The following is a 17,739-nucleotide window of genomic DNA, read 5'->3' as shown; positions in this document are numbered from 1 at the left end:
AGTGGGACAAAGTAAAAAAGTTAAAGAAAGTTCAGAAAATATTTACAAACAATTGTAAAAATTAAAAAAAGTTAAAAAATAATACAAAAAAAAATCAAGCTATATTGTACCCATAAATAAATATTTGTATAAAATATAAACAATAAAAGTACACATATTTGGTATTGCTGTGGCTGGAACAACCCGACCTATGAAACTGTCCCACTAGTTTAACCCCTTAGTGAACACCATTAAAAAAATGCATAAAACAACGCTTTATCATCATACCACTGAAGAAAAAGTGGAATAAGACAAAACGCAATCAAAATGACGACTATAAATAAACATGGTTCCGCTGAAAACGCCATCTTGTCCCACAAAAAAAAAGCCATTATACAGCTCCATCAGCAGAAAAATAAGAAAGTTATAGCTCTAAGAATAAAGCGATGCAAAAATAATTATTTTTTTTATAAAAGTTTTTACTATGTAAAAACACCAAAACACAAAAAATATAAAAGGGGCATCACTGTAATCATATTGACCCGAATAATAAAGCTGACTCAATTTTACCACATTCGGAACGACGTAGACCCTTCCCTGAACAATTCCTGTATTGCTTAATTTTCTTCATTCTGCCTCCCAAAACTCCGAGTAGAAAGCGGTCAAAAAATGTCATGTGTCTGAAAATGGTACCAAGAAAAAACGAAATATCACAGGGTCATAAGTATTTGGACCCTTTGAGTAGAAGCACGCTTTTGATCTAGTACAGCCATAAGTCTTCTTGGAAATGATACAAGTTTTTCACACCTGGATTTGGGGATCCTCTGCCATTCTTCCTTGCAGATCCTCTCCAGTTCCGTCAGGTTGGCTGGTGAACGTTTGTGGACAGCCATTTTCAGGCCTCTCCAGAAATGCTCAATTGGGTTTAGGTCAGGGCTCAGGCTGGGCCAGTCAAGAATGGTCACAGAGTTGTTCTGAAGCCACTCCCTTGTTATTTTAGCTGTGTCATTGTCTTGTTGGAAGGTGAACCTTAGGCCAAGTCTGAGGTTCATAGCACTCTGGAAGAGGTTTTCATCCAGGATATCTCTGTACTTGGACGCATTCATGTTTCCTTCAATGGCAATCAGTCGCCCTATCCCTGCAGCTGAAAACACCCCCATAGCATGATGCTGCCACCACCATGCTTCACTGTTGGGACTGTATTGAGCAGGTGATGAGCAGTGCCTGGTTTTCTCCACACATACCACTTAGAATTATCTCCGAAAAGGTCTATCTTCATCTCATCAGACCAGAGAAACTTATTTCTCTTAGTCTGTGAGTCCTTCATGTGTTTTTTAGCAAACTCTATGCAGGCTTTCATGTCTTGCCATAAGGGCCAGACTGGTGGAGGGCTGCAGTGATAGTTGACTTTGAGAAACTTTCTCCCATCTCCCTACTGCATCTGTAGAGCTCAGCCACAGTGATCTTGGAGTTCTTCTTTACCTCTGTCACCAAGGCTCTTCTCCCACGATTGTTCAGTTTGGCTGAACGGCCAGGTCTAGAAAGACTTCTGGTGGTCCCACACTTCTTCCATTTAAGGATTATGGAGGCCACTGTGCTCTTAGGAACTTTGAGTACTGCAGAAATTATTTTGTAGCCTTGACCAGATCTGTGCCTTGCCACAATTCTGTCTCTAAGTTCCTTGGCCAGTTCCTTTGACCTCATGATCCCCATTTGGTCTGACATGCACTGCGAGCTGTGAGGTCTTATATAGACAGGTTGGGCCTTTACAAATCAAGTCCTATCAGTTTAATTAAACACAGCTGGTCTGTGTGGACCAATCTGATTGCGAATGGAGTGGAGCTAAATGCAGCGCTGCCAGCCTGTAATCATCTGATTAGCTCCAGCCCGCACTGTACTCTGCGATTGGCCACTGTACAGCATGCAGTCTCTGTCAGACGGGGAACAGCCATTGTGCGTGCCATCCTATCTCTGACACATCAGAGTGCCTCAGTGTACTTCTGCCTAATGACAGAAGCGGCCATGGATCCGAGTGGGCCTGTTCATGTAACGGAGCGGGGTTGATGGCCTTCTCTACCGCCCCAAAAGCTACTGGCCACCAAAGATTCTTCAACTCAACATCATCGAGTTTGTCTGGGATTAACAGAAGGATTTGTGCAAATTTAAGCTCACAGAAGATCTGTGGTTAGTTCTCCCAAGATGTTTGGAGCACCCTCCATGCCGGGTTCCTTCAAGAACTATGTGAAAGCGTACAGTAAAGAACCGGCTGGGGACTATAGCTGGAGACTAGCCCGGCTCTAGTCCTGGACGGTTCTCCACAGCAGCACAGCAAGTGATTGACCGGTTTCTCCATTGCATTTACACAGCAAGAGACCTGTCAATCACTTCCAGCAGCGCTGGGAAAAGGCCGCTGTGCCTAGACAGCACAGGCCACCGAGCCCAGTGATTGACTGCAGCGGTCACGCGCACTGTAGTCTTGAAGTCACTACTATTGCCTTTCGACAATCTTGGCAGCGCTGGACCTGGGGAGATTGTGTAACTGATAATTTTTTTTTTTTTTTTTTACAGCTCCACAATCTTATGGGAAAAAACAATAACCCCTTCAATGCTGGCTAATAGTGAAGGCCCCTAAACTGTGGTGTAACACAACCCAGAGAGGAAACTGCAGCGTAATACAAGCAGTAATACATGAGTGACAGGTAGGGGGACATAGGGTAAGGGGCCTGAGAGGAAAGGGGGCGCCAGTGCACCGCACCAGGTGCAGCCTTCCATGCTAAGTGCCTTCCATCACAGCTCTGGCCTATTAGCAGGGCATGAGAAACAGTCCAGGGTGTGTGCTCAGCGTCCTGACCGCACCATGTGCACGGGACACAATGGAGCGCTGTGTGTGCTACGTCACCTACAAGGTGCAGGGCTGCCCGCTGCTGACTCCTGCTACACGTGACTGATCACATGGTCATGACATCATCAAAGGTCCTTCCGCTACTAGGATCCGGCATGAAGCTGTCAGCCAGACCGTGGTGTCACCACACACGTGACCCTGCAATTCATTTCCCCGCCTATTTACTCTACTAGTCCAGCTCCTCTCCTGATTGGCTGTAAGTTCTGCTGACAGCACCGTCTCTAACTGGAGGCTCCCTACAGCTGAGGCTGCGCCGCAAGGCGTGCTGGGTGTTGAAGTCCTGACTAGAGGATATATGCCTCAGAAGGATGAGTGGCTTTGTTGTGTAAGGACTACAGGCCCCAGGAAGCTGTGCAGCGCCGTTCCTGGCTCCCTCCGGAGAGATGACTAGTGCAGCATGTTGTGCCGTGCTTTAGCGCCAGCTGAGCGCCTGCCCGGGGATCCCAGAGAGTGAGAGGAGCGGGAGCAGAGCGCGGGTCAGCTGCCTGAGTCAGTGAGTCTTTCCTTGTGTGCTCCCACATGGCTGACAGTCACACGGTGGCGGCCACAGGTGTTGTGTGTCCTGCCACCGGGGGCGGCGAGGGGCAGTGTCCGCAGCTGAGGGAGTTCTGTGGAGTGCTGACTGGCCACAGTAGTCACCTGGCTCGCTTCTGCCTCTCTGTTACGCCACTTTTCCATTTTTGTTACCAAAGTGACGTCTTTTGGGGAGATGGGTTTAAGTTGGTGCCCCTGTGGCTTTCATGGCACATACAGATGGGCATAGTGTGGTAACTGTCTCCATGCACCACCTGATGTGCCCGGAAGGCTAGAGAGGTCTCCCAGTGGCTCAGTTCTAGCCGTCGGGGCTTGTAGTCCTTCAGTGCAAACTGGCAGATATCCCGTTGTGGTATTTCTGGGGATGTATTAGGTGTAATCCCACGGTGCCGCACACCTGTCACAGGGACATTGGGAATTTAGAATTATATGCTAAAATGTCTTCTAGAAAGAGTCCATGCCCCAGAAGAAGCTGTGATGGCGAAACCTAGGGTCATTGTTTCCATACGCAATCAAAGTTTGTCTTCTACCAACTGCAGCAAAGCTAGGTTTCGGCATGGTTAAATCCACGGTGGGATGTTGTGAATGATTTTAATAGACTGTTTATTACCTGCAAGACTCCAATTAAATAGAATACAATATGAGATCAGATAGTGGGGCCGGAAACGGAGCCGAAGCTCTGACACGACGTGCTGACCGTAGGCTGCACAGCTTTGTTCCACAATCGGGCACCGCGTGTGGTGGGCACAACTCTGCCACCACAAACTGTAGCATAATGTCAATGAATGCGTTAAAAAAAATCACCTTTTTTTTTTCGTGGCAGCATTAAATTGCAGATTTTGGGCCTGCTGCTATTCTTCCTGTCCGATCTGTTACAGCAGGTGTGGGAACCTCTTCTTCCAGGGGCCTTTTTGGATGTTTATACCATCCTTTTGGAGACCGTACAAAACTATCAACGTGATAATTACCCTTCTATGTTTGGTCAAACATTTAAATAATGCACCTCTAATGTGATGACTGGAGCTGCTTCTCTTTGGTGCCGCTGTGATGTTAGGTAATATGGGTGATGCTACTACTCACCACTGCTTTTCCAGGGTTGCGTCGGTCTGGAACGCAGGTGACTCTTTGCAATAAGTTTTGTAAAGAACTCGCATCAGTAAGCTATATCGAACACAGATGTAGGTTACACTGCAGATCTCAGTGGGAAATCCATCACTCTTCATGTTACATTTATAGATCTCAAGCAGTGGGAGATCTGCAGTATATACAGCAGTCTGTGTGTCCTATATCACGGGAGACCTTTTTGCGGCTGCTGTCTTCTACTATAGGTCTGGAGCACATTGTGCGTTAAATCTGCCCACAAAGCATGTCCTGGCACTGGTCAGCATGAGGATGTAATCATTCTTTGCACTCACCATGATGTTCATTAATGAATGCTGTGTGTGCGCTTGCAGATTAAGAAGACATTTAAAGGGCTGGCAGCCATCAAAATGAATCTGCCCGCCCGATCACTGCAGTCCCTGGGAATCTACCCTGGGTCTGGAGTAAAGGGCATCTCATGCTGTAAAAGATCTGCTGGCTGGAGGTTCTCCACCTCTGTTACAGGTTTCATCCATTGCAATGGAATACACATTTACAGTAACACATGCAGGAATTATGGTGGATTTCCAGGCTAATTTAATAGCATACTTTTAAACCCAATGTGTGAATTTGGTATAATGCATTAAGGCCGTCAGTGACTATTTCCGGTTTCAAGTGAACAGCTCTGTGCACATGTCAGTGTGCTTTCCACAGACCGTGTGTCCGTGGAAAACACACTGACATGTCCATTGTTTTAACAGCAGTACGTGTCGAGAAACGTTTCACACACTGATTACACATGAATGTGACACGTACTGGTGCCTGGGAAGTAGCTGTACATTTCGTGCTGTTCCCCTGGCACTGGATGCTGAAGACAGCTCACATCCAAGCTAAAGCAGACAGCTGTAGGCAGGTATGGGGCCGCATGCAACTGCCCTGAAAAGGTGTAATCTAATGCTTTGCCCTGTAGCGGTGGCAAGTGGGGTTTATGTTTGTGTGGTTGATGTCACTTTTGTATTGTCCGATGACATCAAGCCCATGGATTAATAATGGAGAGGCGTCTATAAGACACGTATCCATTACTAATCCTATAGTTATATGGTAAATAAAGACAAGGCAAGGGTACGTTATACTCGCCTAACGCCCATTCCACAGAAGCCTTCGTTTTCTGTAATCAAAAATAAAATAACAACCATATCCCTCACCTGTCTATGGTTCTGTCCCTCGCCATAATCCATGTCTAGGTATAAACAGTTTTCAACCTGGGCGGTGCCAAGATGAGACCGTCCACGCTGAGAACCACTGATAAATAGCTGCTGTGAGTGCAGCAACAGTGACCAGCGGCGACTCATCAAAGTTACTGCAGGTCACTGAGGCTGTGTTCCCTGCCGAGTCACTGAACTGCGGTGACCTTGGTGAACTGCCCGCTAGCACAGTGAGAAAGTCAGTGAGTTCACTGCAATTCAAGCTCGGTGGCATCACCGCCCACTCTCGCTGTTAACCCCTTCCTGACCCATGACACCTTCGTAGGCGTCATGAAAAGTCGTGCCTAAACGACCCATGATGCCTAGTAGGCGTCATTGTATAAATCGCCCTCCTGCGGGTCGGGTGACCAGGGTCACTGAAGGGTCACCCGACCTGCACACACAGTAGGCTTTGTGCTTCACCACAGGGGGGCGTGGCTTAGCCCCCACTTGGCTACGATCGCTCTGATTGGCTGTTAAAAGTGAAACAGCCAATCAGAGCGATAGTAATATTTCATCAATGAAATTTGATGAAATATTACAATCCAGCCATGGACGATGCTGCAGTAGCATCGGACATGGCTGTAGACACTAACCTGACCCCCCACCCCCCCACCCGGCTGGTAGGGGCGATCTGACGGCAGCAATCGGACACTGCCATCAGGATCTGCTCCCCCCCCCCCCGCAGTCCGTGGTTTTCTTTTTTTTTCCCCTCCCCGGTACCTGATATGTCCAGCTCTGGCTCCCGGTGTCCCGCCATCCCTCCTGCATGGGCGCCGCCATCTTGGAAAATGGCGGGTGCATGCGCAGTGCACCGGCAGGAATATGCCGGCCGGCAGATTGATTCATTTATTTTGATCACTGTGATAAACTCTCACAGTGATCAAAATAAAAAAAGTAAATCACCCCCATAGGCAGGCACATATAATAAAATAAAGAAAATATTTTTTTATTTTTCCGTTAGGGTTGGAGTTGGGATTAGAGTTTGGCTTGTGGTTAGGGTTAGAGATGGAATTGGGGTTAGGGTTGTGGTTAAGGGTGTGTTGGGGTTAGGATTGGAGTTAGAATTGAGGGGTTTCCACTGTTTAAGCACATCAGGGGATGTCCAAACACGACATGGCGCCACCATTTATTCCAGCCAATTTTGCGTTCAAAAAGTCAAACAGTGCTCCCTCCATTCCTAGCCCCGATGTGAGCCCAAACAGTGGTTTACCCCCATATATGGGGTATCAGCGTGCTTAGGAAAAATTGCACAACAACTTTGAGGGTGTAACTTCTCCTGTTACCCTTGGGAAACTAAAAAATTGGGGGCTAAAAAAAATGATTTTTTATTTTCACGCCTGGGGGTTCAAAGTGCTCAGCACACATCTAGATAAGTTCTTTGGGCAGTCTAGTTTCCAAAATGGGGTCACTTGTGGGGGTTTCCACTGTTTAGGTACATCAGAGGCTCTGCAAGCGTGACATGAAACCCGCAGAGCATTCCATCAAGTCAGCATTTCAAAACGTCACTACTCCCCTTACGAGCCCCGACGTGTGCCCCAACAGTGGTGTGTGTACACACACACACACACACACACACACACACACACACACACTCTCTCTCTCTTAGGGTACCAGCGTACTCAGGACAAACTGGACAACAACTTTTGTGGTGGTCCAATTTATCCTGTTACCCTTGTGAAAAAAAAAATTTGTGGGCTAAATATCATTTTTTGAGGAAAAAAGTTATTTTTATTTTCACGGCTCTGCGTTATAAACTCTGGAGGTTCAAAGTGCTCACTATGCATCTAGATAAGTTCCTTAGGGGGTCTAGTTTCCAAAACGGGGTTATTTGTGGGGGAGCTCCAATGTTTAGGCACACAGGGGCTCTCCAAACACGACATGGTGTCAGCTAACGATTGGAGCTAATTTTCCATTCAAAAAGTCAAATGGCGCTCCTTCCCTTCTGAGCCCTGCCGTGCACCCAAACAGTGGTTTCCCCCCCCCCCCCACATATGGGGTACCAGCGTATTCAGGACAAACTGGACAACAACTTTTGGGGTTCAATTTATCCTGTTTCCCTTGGGAAAATAAAAATTAGCTTACTAAAAAAAATTTTGAGGAAAAAAATGATTTTTTATTTTCTCTGCTCTGTTATCTTCTGTGAAGCACTTGGGGGTTCAAAGTGCTCACTACACATCTAGATAAGTTCCTTTGGGGGTCTAGTTTCCAAAATGGGGTCACTTGTGGGAGAGCTCCAATGTTTAGGCACACAGGGGCTCTCCAAGCGCTAAATATTCCCAGCATATTTTCAAAAAGTCATATGGCGCTCCTTCCCTTCTGAGCCCTGCCATGCGCCCAAACAGTGGTTTATGACCACATATGAGGTATCGGTGAACTCAGGAGAAATTGGCCAACAAATTTTGGGATCGATTTTATCCTGTTACCCATGTGAAAATGAAAAGATTGATGCTAAAAGAAAACTTTTGTTGGAAAAATTAAAATGTCCATTTTTTTTCCTTCCATGTTGCTGTAGTCCCTGTGAAGCACCTGAAGGGTTAATAATCTTCAATGTAGTTTTGAGTAGCTTGAGGGGTGCAGTTTTTAGAATGGTGTCACTTTTGGGTATATTCTGCCATGTAGACCCCTCAAAGTAACTTGAAATGTGAGGTGGTCCCTAAAAAAAAAAAAAAAAAAAAAAAAAAAATTTGGTTTTGTAAATTTCGTTGTAAAAATGAGAAATCGCTGGTCAACTTTTAACCCTTATAACTTCCTAACAAAAAAAATTTTGTTTCCAAAATTGTGCTGATGTAAAGTAGACATGTGGAAAATGTTATTTATTAACTATTTTGTGTCACATAACTCTCTGGTTTAACAGAATAAAAATTCAAAATTTGAAAACTGCAAAATTTTCACCAAATTTCCGTTTTTTTTCACAAACACAAATTATTGACATAAATTTACCACTAACATGAAGCCCAATATGTCACGAAAAAGCAGTCTCAATCGCTAGGATGCGTTGAAATGTTCCTGAGTTATTACCTCATAAAGGGACACTGGTCAGAATTGCAAAAAATGGCCTGGTCATTAAGGTCAAAATAGGCTGGGTCATGAAGGGGTTAATCGTTGAATGCAACTCTCAACGTTGTCCTCTGCTAGCGCTGATCAGAGTGCAAGCAGGGGACAGTGACGTGAGCTGTCTTCATCATCCGGCGCTGGGAAGCAGTGTGAACCAGGGCTGTGGAGTCGGAGTCGGTGCTCATTTTGGTGGAGTCGGAGTTGGAGTCGGAATAAAATGGACCGACTCCGACTCCTAAAATATATAATAAATTGGGTACAGTAATTCAATGCAGGATGTGCTGAATATTTTTTCATAGGAGTTTGGGAAAGTTATGAAATGTCCTATAAATGGCTGTTATATTCCTGATCTAAGGCTACATTCACACAGAGCGTTTTTCCTGTGTTTTTTGAGGATACGTTTTTCAGCTGCAAAAGCTGATCATCTTTTTAAAAAACTGCATCACCTGAAAGGTTTTTGAGCTCATAGATAATGTTTTCAATAGCAAAAGCAGATTAGAAATCTGGTCTATCTATCCATTTATCCGTATCTGTCTATCCATATCGTATCTGTACCAAAAAGAATGAAAACCGGGTAGTACACCAATATATATTCTGTTCTATCTAAATATCTTGATTATTGGATCATAAAAATGATTAAATGTCTGAGGTTCACATTGTACTACAATACATTTTTCACTTAAATATAAGCAATATGTGTGGGAGTCGGAGTCGTGGAGTCGGAGTTGGAGTCGGAGTCGGTGTAAGGGAAATTGAGGAGTCGGAGTCGCAGGTTTGGCTTACCGACTCCACAGCCCTGGTGTGAACAGTAGTTCTGATTCCCAGGCGCTAGTACGTAATACTGATGCAGCACATGGTTGCCACACATATTCCAACACGTGTACACCTCCGGTACCTTTACTGTGGGGCAGACAGTTGAGGAGTAATTCTGTTTTTTACTGTGTTCACTCTGCAGCAAAAAGGACTTTCTTTATTCTGCGGGTCTCCCTCTATTTATCCCTTTCCCACCCAAGATGTTTGTCATGCCTTCTGGCAGGGAGACACTTCAGTAGCCACAAATGTTTGTGTTATACAGTCATATGTTAAAGTTTGGGCACCCCTATTAATGTTAACCTTTTTTCTTTATAACAATTTTGGTTTTTGCAACAGCTATTTCAGTTTCATATATCTAATAACTGATGGACTCAGTTATATTTCTGGATTCAAATGAGGTTTATTGTACTAACAGAAAATGTGCAATCTGCATTTTAACAAAATTTGACCGGTGCAAAAGTATGGGCACCTCAACATAAAAGTGACATTAATATTTCGTAGATCCTCCTTTTGCAAAAATTACAGCATCTAGTCGCTTCCTGTAGCTATTAATGAGTTCCTGGATGAAGGTATTTGTGACCATTCCTGTTTACAAAGCAATTCCAGTTCAGTTAAGTTTGATGGTTGCCGAGCATGGAGAGCCCGCTTCAAATCATCCCACAGGTGTTCAATGATATTCAGGTCTGGGGACTGGGATGGCCATTCTAGAACATTGTAATTGTTCCTCTGCATGAATGCCTGAGTAGATTTGGAGCGGTGTTTTGGATCACTGTCTTGCTGAAATATCCATCCCCTGCGTAACTTCAACTTCGTCACTGATTCTTGCACATTATTGTCAAGAATCTGCTGATACTGAGTTGAATCCATGCGACCCTCAACTTTAACAAGATTCCCGGTGCCGGCATTGGCCACACAGCCCCAAAGCATGATGGAACCTCCACCAAATTTTACTATGGGTAGCAAGTGTTTTTCTTGGAATGCTGTGTTTTTTAGCCTCCATGCATAACGCCTTTTTGTATGACCAAACAACTCAATCTTTGTTTCATCAGTCCACAGGACCTTCTTCCAAAATGTAACTGGCTTGTCCAAATGTGCTTTTGCATACCTCAGGTGACTCTGTTTGTGGCGTGCTTGCAGAAACGGCTTCTTTATCGGTCGTCCATGACAGCACCACCTGAGAGAGGGGATCCGCCCTTCAGGAACAGGAAACCTACAGATACAAAAGGGCGGCACCTCTCCCACGCATCAGTTGGTTTCCTGTTCCTATAGGACGGGACTTCCTACAGATGGTCCATCATGGAGTCGTCGAGGGATTCCCAGGCCGGCTGACCGACCCAGGTAGCGGGGGGGTCTCCTACCTCGGTCAAGCTCGGGTCCCTGGATGCGCCACGGTGGGGCCGGGTAGGTCACCACGACAGTGGTTGGAGCAGGCGGAGCAGAGGGTCCGGTGGACAGCCGTCTCCATAGGGCCGGCACAAGGTAAGTATGACCCCTGGAACCCCTCCTGTTGCATTCACCCGGTCTCCGCTTGCTCCTCTCTCTCTCCCTCTCTTGCCGGGGGCTGGTGGTCGCGCCTGTTCGGCGGGCGCAGGTCGGCGCATGTGGGGGCGGCGGGCATTCCGGAGCCGGGGGCGCCGTGCCGGCTCCTTTCCGCGCGCTCCCGCGGCCTTGATCGCGCGGCGGAAGTGACGCAGCGGAAGGGACGGGGCCGGGAACGCCGAAACCGGAAGTCGGGTGCCGGCCGGCTTTCCGGGATGCGCCGCCGGTGCTCGGCGGTCTGGGGCGGCCCGCGGCCCCGGGGGGGGCAGGGGGGGAGACGGAGCGTGTGTGGGGGGGGGGGGAGTCGCGGGGGGGGGAGGACCCGGGGGGAGGTGCCGCGCCAGAGCCCTGCTAACCCGGACACTGTGGGAGGCTTTAAAAGCAGGAGGTGACGCTGCTGGGGTGCTTCTGAAGGCCCAGCAATGGATTCGACAGAAGCCCCCACAGAGCAGCAGGACGAGGCGCAGGAGCGCCCAGAGAAACAGGCCACAGCGAATTTACATGCGAGTGGCCAGCAGAAGAAGAAACGGACAAAGCCACAGAAATTCCTCCAGGCTAAAGGACCCTCCTGCCTCCCTCCCTCCGTGACCCGGTACCTGCCTCGTCTGCATGGGTAAGAGATCTCCGTGAATGTACCCTGATGCAGTGTTTTATTTCGTTCTTTCGCAGGCAAGGAAAGCTACGGGGAAGCAGAAGCACAGGGAATGTGCCCTCTGTAATTGTCCTTTGCCAGACGGCCACCCTAAAAAGTTGTGTCAGCCTTGCGTGCGACAAACGGTAGGGGTTGGATGGGGACGGTACCCTAGGGGTAGATTGACAGGCCCTTACACTCTTCCCCGTCCATACAGGTGGCGGAAGAAACACCAGACTTCACCACAAGCCTGAGGGAGATAATCAGGACAGAAATGAAGGCCCTATCTAAAAAAGACTCCTCTAAGGGAAGAGATGTTAACCTCTCGGGTTCAGAGTCTTCGGCCGCACCTGGAATCGATATCTCCTCAGATTCCTCGGCCTCCACTTCATCATCTTCAGAGGAAGACTCGAGCCGTTTCTGCTTTCCCTTAGACCAGATGGATAAGTTAGTTAAAGCAGTAAGGTCCACCATGGGGGTAGCAGACACAAAACCGGAACTTTCGGCACAGGACGTGATGTTCGGAGGCCTAGATCCCAGAAAGCGCAGATCCTTTCCGCTGAATGATAAAGTCCAGAACCTAATAGATAGAGAATGGAAAAAGCCAGAAAAAAGAGGTTCTTTGCCACCCGCCTTCAAACAAAGGTACCCGTTTGATGACCCAGTGGTAACCAAATGGGACAAGGCCCCTAAGCTGGACGCGGCAGTGGCCAAAGCCTCCAAAAAGTCCTCCATACCTTTCGATGACATGGCCTCCTTAAAAGACCCGCTAGATAAAAAAGCGGATTCTTTTCTGAAAGGAACATGGGAGATGTCAGCGGGTGCCTTGAGACCAGCGGTAGCGGCCACGTACGGCCAGATCCTTGATGGTCTGGCTGGATCAGCTGGATTCCCAATTGAAGGATGGAACCTCAAGAGCATACATTCGAAAAGCTTTACCAGTTATCCAAAGTGCTGCTGCTTTTCTGGCTGATGCGTCAGCAGATTCTGCGAGGATGGCGGCTAGAACCGCAGGTTTATCCAACGCAGCTCGAAGGGCTCTCTGGTTAAAATGCTGGCCAGGAGACATCCAGGCCAGATCTCGACTCTGTTCCATTCCTTGTGAGGGCGAATACCTGTTTGGGCCCGTCTTGGATGAACTTTTAGAGAAGGCCGGGGACGATAAAAAGAAGTTCCCCAGTCTGCCGAACCCCTCTTTTAGACGCCCCTTTACCAGGAAAGGATATTTCCGTAGGAGGCCGTCCAGGGATCAGGGCAGATGGGATGACAGAAGAAGGAGAGGTACTGGATTCATGTTTGGAGGAGGGGGGCGCCAGGAAGGTCCAGCACGGGACACTAAAAAGCCGCCCCAATGACTAGTTGCTCCGGTAGGGGAGAGACTAGCTGCCTTCTACCCGGCCTGGGCATTAATCTCTAATAGCAACTGGATACTGGGGGTGGTAGCTGCGGGCCTACGACTAGAATTCTCCCGGGTTCCCCAAGATCGTTTTAAGGTCACTCCTCTTAGGTCATCCTCTTCAGAACAGTCTGCCCTGGAAGCTGAAGTTCGGGATCTTTGCCATAAAAAGGTCCTAACTAAAGTTCCAGAGGAAGAAAGGGGGAAAGGTTTCTACTCCCCTTTGTTCCTGGTCCGCAAGCCAGACAGTTCCTTTAGGACCATAATAAATCTTAAATCCCTCAATGAATTCCTGGTCACACGCCCATTTAAGATGGAAACAATTAATTCAACAATAAAATTACTGTTTCAAAACTGCTTCATGGTGGTGTTAGATTTGAAAGATGCCTACTACCATATACCCATTCATGCAGATCATCAGAGTTTTCTCAGAGTGGCAGTGCAGTTAGATGGGTCAGTTCAACATTTCCAGTATGCGGCCCTTCCCTTTGGGGTGGCAGTCGCTCCCCGTGTGTTTACTAAAGTAGTAGCGGAAGTTATGGCCCATCTACGTGAATTAGACATTTTAGTAGTTCCCTACTTAGATGACTTCTTGATTGTAGGGAAAACGGCTAACCATTGTTTGCAACAGCTACAAAGGGCAAGGTCTGCCCTAGAACGGTTAGGATGGCTGCTTAACATTAAAAAATCTCGGTTACAGCCGATGAGAATCCAACAATTCTTGGGCCTCATCCTAGATTCCGTAAAACAGGAATGCTGTCTGCCCCCAGAGAAGCTGGTTCGCCTACACTATCAGGTCCTGAACGCTTCCAATAACCCGACCATGTCCCTCAGGAAAGCCATGTCCCTTCTAGGTTCACTTTCCTCCTGTATCCCGGCGGTCCAGTGGGCCCAGTTTCATTCAAGAACTCTACAGGGCGAGGTCTTAAGGCATCAAAAAATGCTTGGGGGTTACTTAGAGGGCCAGCTAACCTTGTCCCGAAACACAAGGGAGTCCCTAGAATGGTGGCTAGATGAGAATAATTTATCCAGAGGGGTTCCCTGGGAATATGACATATCCCGCATAATCACCACGGATGCTAGCCCTTCCGGTTGGGGGGCTCATATGGGGGAAATTCTGGTCCAGGGCCTATGGGAGCATCATCAGATAGAGATGTCATCCAACTTGAAAGAATTGACAGCAGTAGAGCTGGCGGCTAAAGAACTGCTTGTGTATCTACAGGGCCATCATGTGCGAGTGTTCTCCGACAATCTGGTCACTGTAGCGTATATCAACCACCAAGGCGGGACCCGTTCCAAATCCCTGATGAATGTAGCAGAACGGCTGTTCCATCTAGCAGAGCAGCATTTCCTATCATTAACAGCTCTACATATAAAGGGGAAAGAAAACACCACGGCAGATTTCCTGAGCCGCAATCTCTTAAGGCAAGGAGAATGGTCCCTAAAAAACTCTATCTTCGACCTGATTGTACAGAAGTGGGGACTGCCAGAGATAGATCTCTTCGCCACCAAAGAAAACAGGAAAGTAAGACAGTTTTGCTCACTAAATCCCAGAGAAGACCCCCTGGCGGTAGACTCCTTGCTGATAAAGTGGGATTTCGGGCTATCCTATGCCTTCCCTCCCCTATCGCTATTACCTCTAGTGGTGAGGAAAATCAGGAGAGACAGAGCGAAAGTTATAGTGATCGCTCCGTTTTGGCCCAGGAGGGCTTGGTTCTCATGCCTCAGGACCATGTCAGTGTCTGATCCTTGGGTCCTGCCGGAGATCCCGGATCTCCTATCCCAGGGCCCAGTCTTTCATCCTCAGGTGGCTGGCCTACATCTGACGGTGTGGAGTTTGAACGGACACTGCTGAAAGATAAAGGCTTCTCCCCAGACCTGGTTGACACTCTACTTAAAAGTAGAAAGATCACTACTACCAAGATCTATGTCAGAATTTGGAAGAGATTCCTAAAGAACTCTAGAGTAGTCGCTGGGGGTTCGGCTCCTATAAATCAAATCTTAGAATTTCTTCAGAAAGGTCTAGAAATGGGGCTCTCCACTAGTACCCTCAAAGTACAAGTTTCAGCCTTGGGGGCCCTCTTTAGCTGCAACATCGCGGGTAATTACTGGATCAGTAGATTCATCAAGGCAGCAGGTAGATCCAGGCCAGTGGTGAAGGATAGATTCATGCCATGGGACCTGAACCTAGTCCTTACAGCCATGACAGAAGCTCCATTCGAACCCATCTCATCAGCCTCTATAAAAAACCTGTCCCTCAAGGTAGCCTTCCTGGTAGCTCTAACCTCCGCTCGTAGAGTAAGCGACATCCAGGCATTATCTAGGCGTCCTCCTTATTTACAGTTTAAGGACGATAGGGTAATACTTAGACCTGACCCGGCGTACTTACCGAAGGTAGTTTCTAGCTTTCATAGAACACAGGAAATAGTCCTTCCATCCTTCCTCCCTAATCCAGCTAATGAGAAGGAAGAGAAATTACACACCTTAGATGTTAGAGAATGCCTTAAAGAATATCTAGCGGTTACTGACCCCTGGAAAAAAAAGAGTGCCCTATTTATCTCCCATCAAGGTCCCAGGAAAGGCTGTAGAGTGTCAAAAAATACACTAGCTAGGTGGATTAGAGAGGCTATTTCAATTGCATACACCTCAAAGGGCAGACCGGCACCTGCAAAAGTGAGGGCGCATTCCACCAGAGCCATGGCGTCCTCGTGGGCCGAGAGATCAGAAGTCTCCATTGACCAGATATGTAAGGCGGCTACTTGGTCCTCTCCGAGCACCTTTTATAATCATTATAGGCTAGACTTGGGTGCTTCCACAGACCTCTCTTTCGGTATAAGGGTACTGCAGGCTGTAGTCCCTCCCTAAATAGTTTTACTCTCTGTAATTCTCTCAGGTGGTGCTGTCATGGACGACCGATAAAGTCTTAGTTACTCACCGGTTAACGGTGTTTTTCGGAGTCCATGACAGCACCCGTATATTCCCTCCCTTTAGTTTAAATTTGGGTGTGCACTTCTTCCTCTTGTATGTACACTGGTAAGGAATAGTTGTGTAAAAGTACTGTATATAAATTTTGCCATTAACCATTGTGGTCCTCTTGTGCTCTGTAATCCAACTGATGCGTGGGAGAGGTGCCGCCCTTTTGTATCTGTAGGTTTCCTGTTCCTGAAGGGCGGATCCCCTCTCTCAGGTGGTCCTGTCATGGACTCCGAAAAACACCGTTAACCGGTGAGTAACTAAGACTTTCGCATCACTCTCCCATACAGCTTCTCCTTGTGCAAAGTGCGCTGTATTGTTGACCGATGCACAGTGACACCATCTGCAGCAAGATGATGCTGCAGGTCTTTGGAGGTGGTCTGTGGATTGTCCTTGACTGTTCTCACCATTCTTCTTCTCTGCCTTTCTGATATTTTTCTTGGCCTTCCACTTCTGGGCTTAACAAGAACTGTACCTGTGTTCTTCCATTTCCTTACTAGGTTCCTCACAGTGGAAACTGACAGGTTAAATCTCTGAGACAACTTTTTGTATCCTTCCCCTGAAAAGCTATGTTGAATAATCTTTGTTTTCAGATCATTTGAGAGTTGTTTTGAGGAGCCCATGATGCCACTCTTCATAGGAGAATCAAATAGGAGAACTACTTGCAAGTGGCCACCTTAAATACCTTTTCTCATGATTTGATACACCTGGCTATGAAGTTCAAAGCTCAATGAGGCTACAAAACCAATTTAGTGCTTCAGGAAGTCAGTAAAAAGTAGTTAGGAGTGTTCAAATCAAGAAAATAAGGGTGCCCATACTTTTGCACCGGTCAAATTTTGTTTAAATGCAGATTGCATATTTTCTGTTAGTACAATAAACCTCATTTGAATCCAGAAATATAACTGAGTCCATCTGTTATTAGATATATGAAACTGAAATAGCTGTTGCAAAAACCAAAATTGTTATAAAGAAAAAAGGTTAACATGAATGGGGGTGCCCAAACTTTTACATATGACTGTATGCTGCCCACCAACTTCCAGGACTATTTCATTGCTAGTCAGTGATATTTCAATTGCTGCCATTTTCTTGTAAGCCATTTGGTTTTAGAATGAGATTGTTAAAACAGCGGTTACCCTGTTAAAGCACCGGAGGTGTGGAAGGGGGGTGGGTAGTGATAGAGAAAATGTACCTGACTGAGATGAAAATTGCCACTTCTCTGATTAAAGCCCCAAGTCTTCGCATTACATCGAGGATGCCATTTCTTCCGGCAGCGCAGAGGTGGAGAATGACAGCAGCCATGAGCAGCTCACAGCTGCTGCTTAGAATAGGACACCCCAGCTAAATGTGTAATGGCCATTGGTGAAGCTGCTGGGGCTCTCTGGTAGAAAGTAATGGTGAATAATAAAAATTGTCACCGCTGCTGGGAGCGATCAGTGAGGTGTCAGGTCGCACCCAGCAGCGCTGACAGTCTTTGTACTTATACACATGCCTGGACCTACCCCATTATAATTACAGGGATTATACACTGCTCACAAAAAGATAGGGATATTTGGCTTTCAGGTGAAATTTATGGAAAATGTAATGAAGATGA

The 17,739-nt window shown here is 46.9% G+C and overlaps 1 protein-coding gene across 4 annotated transcripts in view; it reads left to right on the top strand.

Moving 5' to 3' along the window:
* The first annotated feature begins 3,081 nt into the window (after positions 1-3,081).
* The window catches only part of TRABD (TraB domain containing), a 143,189-nt gene continuing 128,531 nt past the window's right edge, over positions 3,082-17,739 (top strand). Inside the window, exon 1 of one of the 4 annotated variants that reach the window (XM_073573450.1) lies at positions 3,082-3,370. The gene's annotated coding sequence lies outside the window, so the exon portion shown is untranslated. Of the gene's footprint in view, positions 3,375-17,739 lie in introns of all 4 variants that reach the window. The other 3 variants (XM_073573449.1, XM_073573453.1, XM_073573451.1) reach the window with 3 other exon arrangements.

This window comes from Dendrobates tinctorius, unplaced genomic scaffold (genome assembly GCF_039654945.1).
Source record: "Dendrobates tinctorius isolate UK_male_01 unplaced genomic scaffold, ASM3965494v1 ptg000035l, whole genome shotgun sequence".
Lineage (NCBI taxonomy): Eukaryota > Metazoa > Chordata > Amphibia > Anura > Dendrobatidae > Dendrobates > Dendrobates tinctorius.
This window is presented reverse-complemented; position numbering and strand designations above follow the sequence as displayed.